Below are 6,739 nucleotides of genomic sequence, written 5' to 3'. Positions count from 1 at the left end.
TATTATTATTATCATTTTATTTCAATTATTAAACTGTTTTTATCTCAACCCACGAGTTTTTTTCTCACTTGTGCTCTTCCAATTCTCTCCCCCATCCCACCGGGTGGGGGGGAGTGAGCGAGCGGCTGCGTGGTGCTTAGTTGCCGACTGAGATTAAACCACGACATCTATATACAGCATCAGGTCATAGAGGATTCACAGTTCTACGATGAAGATGAAGGAGAAGCTGAAAGCATGGAAATTAGATACAACTGCATGTGTACAGCATGAAAGTAATATATATATATACATGAGGGGTCTTTTCTCTTTCATGGTCCTGCTGAAGAAAGCAAGAACACCAGGCATCACTAGCATCCAAAAGCTTCCCCCAGAGATGAGAACCCCAATGGATTTCACAGAACCTTCATCTTCCCTTGCTCTTTTCTTCAAGCCAGAAGTCTGTTCTTAGCTAAGGTAAAACAGATCAGGTCCTCTGGCACAACTGAAATGACTGAGGGATAGATCTTTGTTATTTCCTGACCTCAGTCCTGATTTTTCCATCATCAGATGGCACAGCTTTAGGGTTACTCTGACTGGCATTATGTGAGAAAGCCCCAGATGGTTTTTATAGCTTCCAGATAAGCTCTTTGCCTTATCCTGGCACAGCCATTGTGCCAGTATCTGAGAAAGCTGTGATGTAGAGCTGACTGTTGTTTTTGCAGCAACAACATTTGCCAATATTTACTCAAGGAAGAGGAGTGGCAGATGGTTACAAATGAGTCATTGGTAAATAATGCAAGAACATTTTTTAGCTAACCCTGAAGCAATCCCTTGGGATTGCTGAAGAGCCCTATGAGACACATGACATCAATTCCATGGACTTAGCTTTAAGGACAGTCTAGTTACAAACGCGGAGGTGGAACATTGATTTGAAGTAAATTTTATAGTGCTCCTTTGTCTCATCTTCATCTATGCTTCCAAATAATTTTTTATTAATTATGTTTGCAAATGTTTGTAGTCCTTGAAGTCAGAGGGCACTCCTGGAAGCTCAAATCAGGCTCCATAGTACCATTAGCTCATAAATAATTTCCTATACATGAGTGAGTGTTATGCTTTTTTTCCTTAAATTAGACGTTGCAACACATGCATACTCAAAATCAGACATAATAGCAGCTGAACCAGTGAGCTGAGCAAATAACTTGTGTCAATGTGCTGCGACTCATTCCTTAAATAAGAAAATTCTCATTATTTTGAGTAGTAAGAGGCCAGCATTCTTATCTATTGAAGTACATTCATTTTCTCTCCTCCAGCGCCATTGTGTAGCTATTGCTTACGGATCCAGGCTTAAGACAGCATAAGCAAAAAATCAGAAAGTCTAAAACAAATACATGTGAGTTGACAGTTAGTGAGTGGATTTTACAGGGAGCCCCCATTCATTGTGACAGAAAGATTTCAAAATGAAGGCAAGTGAAGACAAGGTCAGACAAATGAAATGTCAATTATGATTCCTTTTTTAGAAATATAGTATATCTCATGAACATCCCTTCATTCTGTTTCCTTCAGTGGATTGACACATATTGTCCTCCTTGATTGGTAAGCCCCAACCACAATGGGCTCAGCAGTATGCTATATTTCCGTAAATTCACATCCACCCAGTACCATCTTTAACCACAGCAATCAACTAGCCACAATATGGCTTAGTCATTTCCTTACAAGTTTACGTCTCATCAACAGTATAGATCCATATAACAGAAGCATATGTGGAAATTTTCAGAACCAACACAAACACAATTTTCGCTGATTGACCATTTAAGGAGGCAGTGAAAGTTTCTCAGAAAGTGAAACATTCCCCCTTTCAGACTTCCACTCCTCACTTGTTCTTCGGTCAGTGCAGGTTTAGATCTGAAATTTGGTGCTGCTGCTGCCTAGCAGCACGTACACAAGGCAGCAACAAAAAGGAGTTCTACCGATGCCTAGAAAGCCCCAGCTCAGCGTAAAGTCATTGTAAACTTAGCTAAATGAGCTAGCATTGCTCATCAGTCATCCAGAATTAGTATTACACTGCTGAGTGGCCGAAGAACACAATGGCCCATTACCAGACAAAATACAAAACAGAGCCGAATATCAGAGCACTGCCTTTTTCCTACAACCAGAAGTGAAGCATTATGTTCTACAGGTGATAAGATGCACCGGTACTCTGAGAACATCCAACTAAAGAGCTATAGAAACTCTATTCTTTTTTGCCCGGACTAACACCTCACACAGCAAGAAATCTTTAGCCATTGGTGAACAATAAAAATCATGAGGAAAACCCACAAACTACAGCTCTGTTTCACTGTTAATTGTTTTTTATTAGTCATCTTTCCCGTCCTTATCCACCTACTTTAATTTGACATCTGCGTACAGGCACATCTCTCGTGTGTATGTGCCACACGCGCTTACATGCTGTCTGATGCTTGGCTTCCTGTATGACATGGAAGCAGAGATTCTTCTACAAGCACCGAGCGTCTACTCAGACAATGAGCACATCATAACTTGATTCTGAGGATCTGGAAGACAATGACACTTCTTAGAGTTATCGTGCCATCTCACAAATGGAAAAAACAGTATCTCCTAATCAAGGTAAAAATGTATTTCCTGAAATGGAACTATGAACATTATTTTAAAATTTTTCAGCTTACAATGTCCAAGCGCACCCAGATTTCTCCCCCCAGAATCACTCTCCCTATTGGTAATTGCATCTTTCTCCAGATGACTAGGAAATTACAGCTTAGTGGGTGCAGAAGCAAATTACTATACAGATAGCGCTCTCGTTGAAGAGACAGAAATAGTGATGTATTTGCTTTATAATTGGCTGGCACTTGCTATCGACCATGTAAATCCTCCACCATGACATGCTGATTAGCGTGTACTGTAATTTATCAGCCAGCTGTTCCAGGCTGGAATTCTGTGCCTTGTAATCCATGCTCCAAAAATGCTCTATTTAAGTGCTGTTGCTACCTGCTAGACGATAATTTGAGAGTTTAAAGTGCAGAAAGCTCCTAAATCATCAAGAGCAAGAAAAGAAGATATCATTAATTTTAAAATATGTCTATTTAAAAATGCATTCCTAAAGAGCAAAATGTAGTCAGGTGGGTTGTTAAAACTGCTAGATAATAATGACCATAAAGCCACGTGTGCTACACCCTATTTGTGGAGACTCCTGCAACAGATGCTCTTTACGAAGTGTCCCTGACAGCCCAGCAGCATTATCAGTACAATTACAAAGGCATTAGATTAGAGAAAGCTACAATTTATAGCAAGCAAGTGCAACAGAATGAAGCCAGCTCCACAGCACTGCAGTAAACCTACCCAATTTCAGCAGTGCTTGTCAAAATAAGGATCCTGAATATGACTTTGAACTGAAACCTAAGAAATTTAGGCTAGTCTGTATTCTGCCCGTTCTCTTCTTCCTTCTGTTTAATTGGCTGTGAGATGGAAACAAGCAGCAACACTGTGGCCTGCGACAATAACTAATGCAAGAGTTGCACTTCTGACGCAAGTAATTTTATAGTAAAATGAGAATAGCCATGTACAAGACAGCAGTCTCATGTAGGCAATATTTAGTAATTTTGACCTTTTTGGTTCGCTTTCCAGCAGTGCTCCAGCTTGCATGTTTCTCCATACAACTCTAATACTTTGGCATCAATAAACTTCAGATTTTGCATCCTCACTGACTTCAGGTCAGATATTGTGTGATACTGTGCAAAGAGAAATGATGTTAGTGAAAAAGATTAGGAAAAGGATATGGTCAGAGTTCTATAAAGAACAGACTAGTTCAAGAAAACCCCAAATAAATAAATAAAAAAGGAACAGACTGTTACGTTCTGTTGCAGTCTGGTCATTAGGAACCACCTGCCTTCTGAAAGGCAGAAGTGAGCAAGGCCAATGCACCAAAATTTTGCTTGTGGCTAGTTCAGGTTTTCTACGATTGATTTCTAAGACTTCTCTCTTGCTCTGACATAACAGATAGGCTCTTTAATTGCAAGTTTATAAGCTTAAATGTGTATTTCAAAGCCATCCATCACTATGGCATTTGGATGGCTTTTGAGAAATACACCGGTAAAGCAAAATCAACGCTTTGGCCTCTGCCTTCCTGGCGTGTTCAAAACTGTCACAACCATCAGCAGAGAACATCCAGGGCCTAAAGCAGCAGAAAGTCTGTTCTTACGAAGGAAAAAGGTACACCTGAACAGACCATACATAATACCACACAGCCGAGACCTTGCAATCTTCTGAATACTGTCTTCAGGGCAGAGGAAAGTTAATTGAAGACAAAACATTTGAAGTAACAATTAAAAAAAACCCAAAACTAGTTGTAATTAGATGGTTGGCACTTTGATAGATCTGCAGTAATTAAAATGTGGAAGACTTTTAGCTCTAAGCTGTTAACAGTGGGAAAACAGAATTCCCTCACATTCCTAGGAGGGCCAGACAACTGCTGAAATTTAACATATACGGTAATTTAATTGAAACATTACTACAGGTTTGGGAAAAAATAATTCAATCTTGGAAAAGCCTTTTCTTCACTAGAAAAGACAGAAATAACATTTCAGTGTAGTATTTGCCGAAGGAACCATTACTTCCCTGCCATCCTTCCCCTGGCTACATTCTGTTTTCTAAGAATTATAAAGATTAAAAAAAAGAAAGAGGAACCTGAACAACTAAAAGCAAGTTTGTGGTTGGTTACTATTTAAAATATCAGTATGTCCAGATCCATTCATTCAGAACGGCCTCAGCCCTAACAGACTGGTTCTTGTTTCTGTACTTGATGTTTACGAAACATGGATTTCCCAGCTGCATCACAACAATTTCTAGGTAGGATTACACCAGAGTCCTTTGATTCTTGACTCTGCAACTGCATCATAATAAAGCATCTCATCTGTCCTCCACAAAACGGTGTTTTCAAAGTCCTGCGCTAACTGGAGTTTGGAATAAAGTAAACAAGAGATGATAAATAATTCTGTGCTTCTAAGTGACTGTGTCAGGACAGCAAACAACCGCTGTGGATACCGGGAGTGAGCATGCACAGTGACGCACTCTCTATAGCTGATGTAGAGAGATTGCTTGCTGCCCCACCGTATGCATTCAGAGTGTCTTAGTGGCTTCCCCAGAGTTCAGTCTTATGTTTGAGACACTGAAAAATTTACCATATCCTTTCCTTTGAGTGAGTCATCTACACAGTGTACCTCAAAACTTTTTCACTTCTCTCTGTGCCTTGTACTAAGCAATATCCTGTCTTTCTACACAGGGTAAGTATTGTGCCTGCTCTGACACAATGCCGGTCTGAAGGCAACAGAAAAGCACTGGCATTGGCAGGGTGTCCCTAATCAAACCTTCTGCCTCTTGTTTACAAGTCACCAACCCTTCTATTTCTGTACAAGCTGCATGATCTTGTATATCTTGCATAACGTCGTCGTGGTGCCTTGCTTTCCTGGGTCTCCGGGTGCTTCGCATCTGTAGTCTGTCTGTTACACTGACTAACAGCCCATTTCTTCATGTAGCTTAGGGTGACCTGATGAAAATGCACATATTTGGGGAGAGTCGCAGTTGCATTATATGCCCACCTTGCAATTTGCCCTCTTCTGACTATATAGATCCTGAACTTTAAAAGAGCATTATATTTTACTTGAATAGTACATTTCATAAGTTTGTCCTCATAAACAGTTATGTTTGATACGTGCTTCTCATTTGCAAAATGAAATATGAAGTACTGCATTTAGAATTAAATGCATAGTAGTAGTTAAAAGCAATGCAAAACCAAACTCTGCCATGAGTATTACTGGCACTCAGCAACCTTTCATAAGTTTAAATGAGCAATATTATTTATATAACATAATTGCGGAGGCACTAAACACACTGCGAATGCAAGAAAAGGTGTATACTATTTTGTCCGCCAGTCAGTCACAAGAAGTGGAGAAAAACACTTACAATCCTCCTTGTTTAGAACTTAAAGCATCATTCAGGTATTACCACAGGAGTCTCTACTAGCCAGTGTGTGCTGCAGAAGGTTATTCTACAGCACCAAAGAGTAGGTTTATTTGCCTATGCTGTTACAGTAGGCATCCAAAAACCCCACACAGGAGCACACCATATACAATGTTCTCTCTTTTAAAGAAAATTGATTTTTTTGTCTGCTTTAGTAGTGACACACAGAAAAGGACAAATATATTTCTGCTTGGGATTTCCTGATCAAAGCTGCCTGCATTCATACGACACTGCACTTGCACAGTAAAGTCACCTGCTTTTAGGACATGCCAGAATTACTGTGTATGCATAGCTGTTTCACTCAACACTTTCCAGAATGCCTGTGACAGTGAGCATGCCCAGGGTTTCTGGAAGTGCAGACCCCGATCAGAGCTGCTGGGCACTTAGAGCAGTGTCCAGTTCAGGAATTTCATATATTCTTTGGTATATTTGCATTTTGCTTATTTGGAAAAAGTGAAATAGAAAGACAGGATCATTGTTATGTTTTTAATTGTTTGTTAGTTTCAGCCAAAACCAGAATTACCATTTTTACTTATATATTTCATCTACACACAAAGAAGCTCAGGGTTTAACACACAGACCCATTGCATACAGGTGATATTGTTCTCAGTGCTGGAATATTTATTTACATGTGGGTGTCCTGGTTTCAGCTGGGATAGAGATAATTTTCTTCCTAGTGGCTGGTACAGTGCTGTGTTTTGGATTTAGGATGAGAACAATGTTGATAACACAC

Source organism: Aptenodytes forsteri, unplaced genomic scaffold (genome assembly GCF_000699145.1).
Source record: "Aptenodytes forsteri isolate BGI_AS27 unplaced genomic scaffold, ASM69914v1 Scaffold15, whole genome shotgun sequence".
NCBI classification, from domain to species: domain Eukaryota; kingdom Metazoa; phylum Chordata; class Aves; order Sphenisciformes; family Spheniscidae; genus Aptenodytes; species Aptenodytes forsteri.
This window is presented reverse-complemented; position numbering follows the sequence as displayed.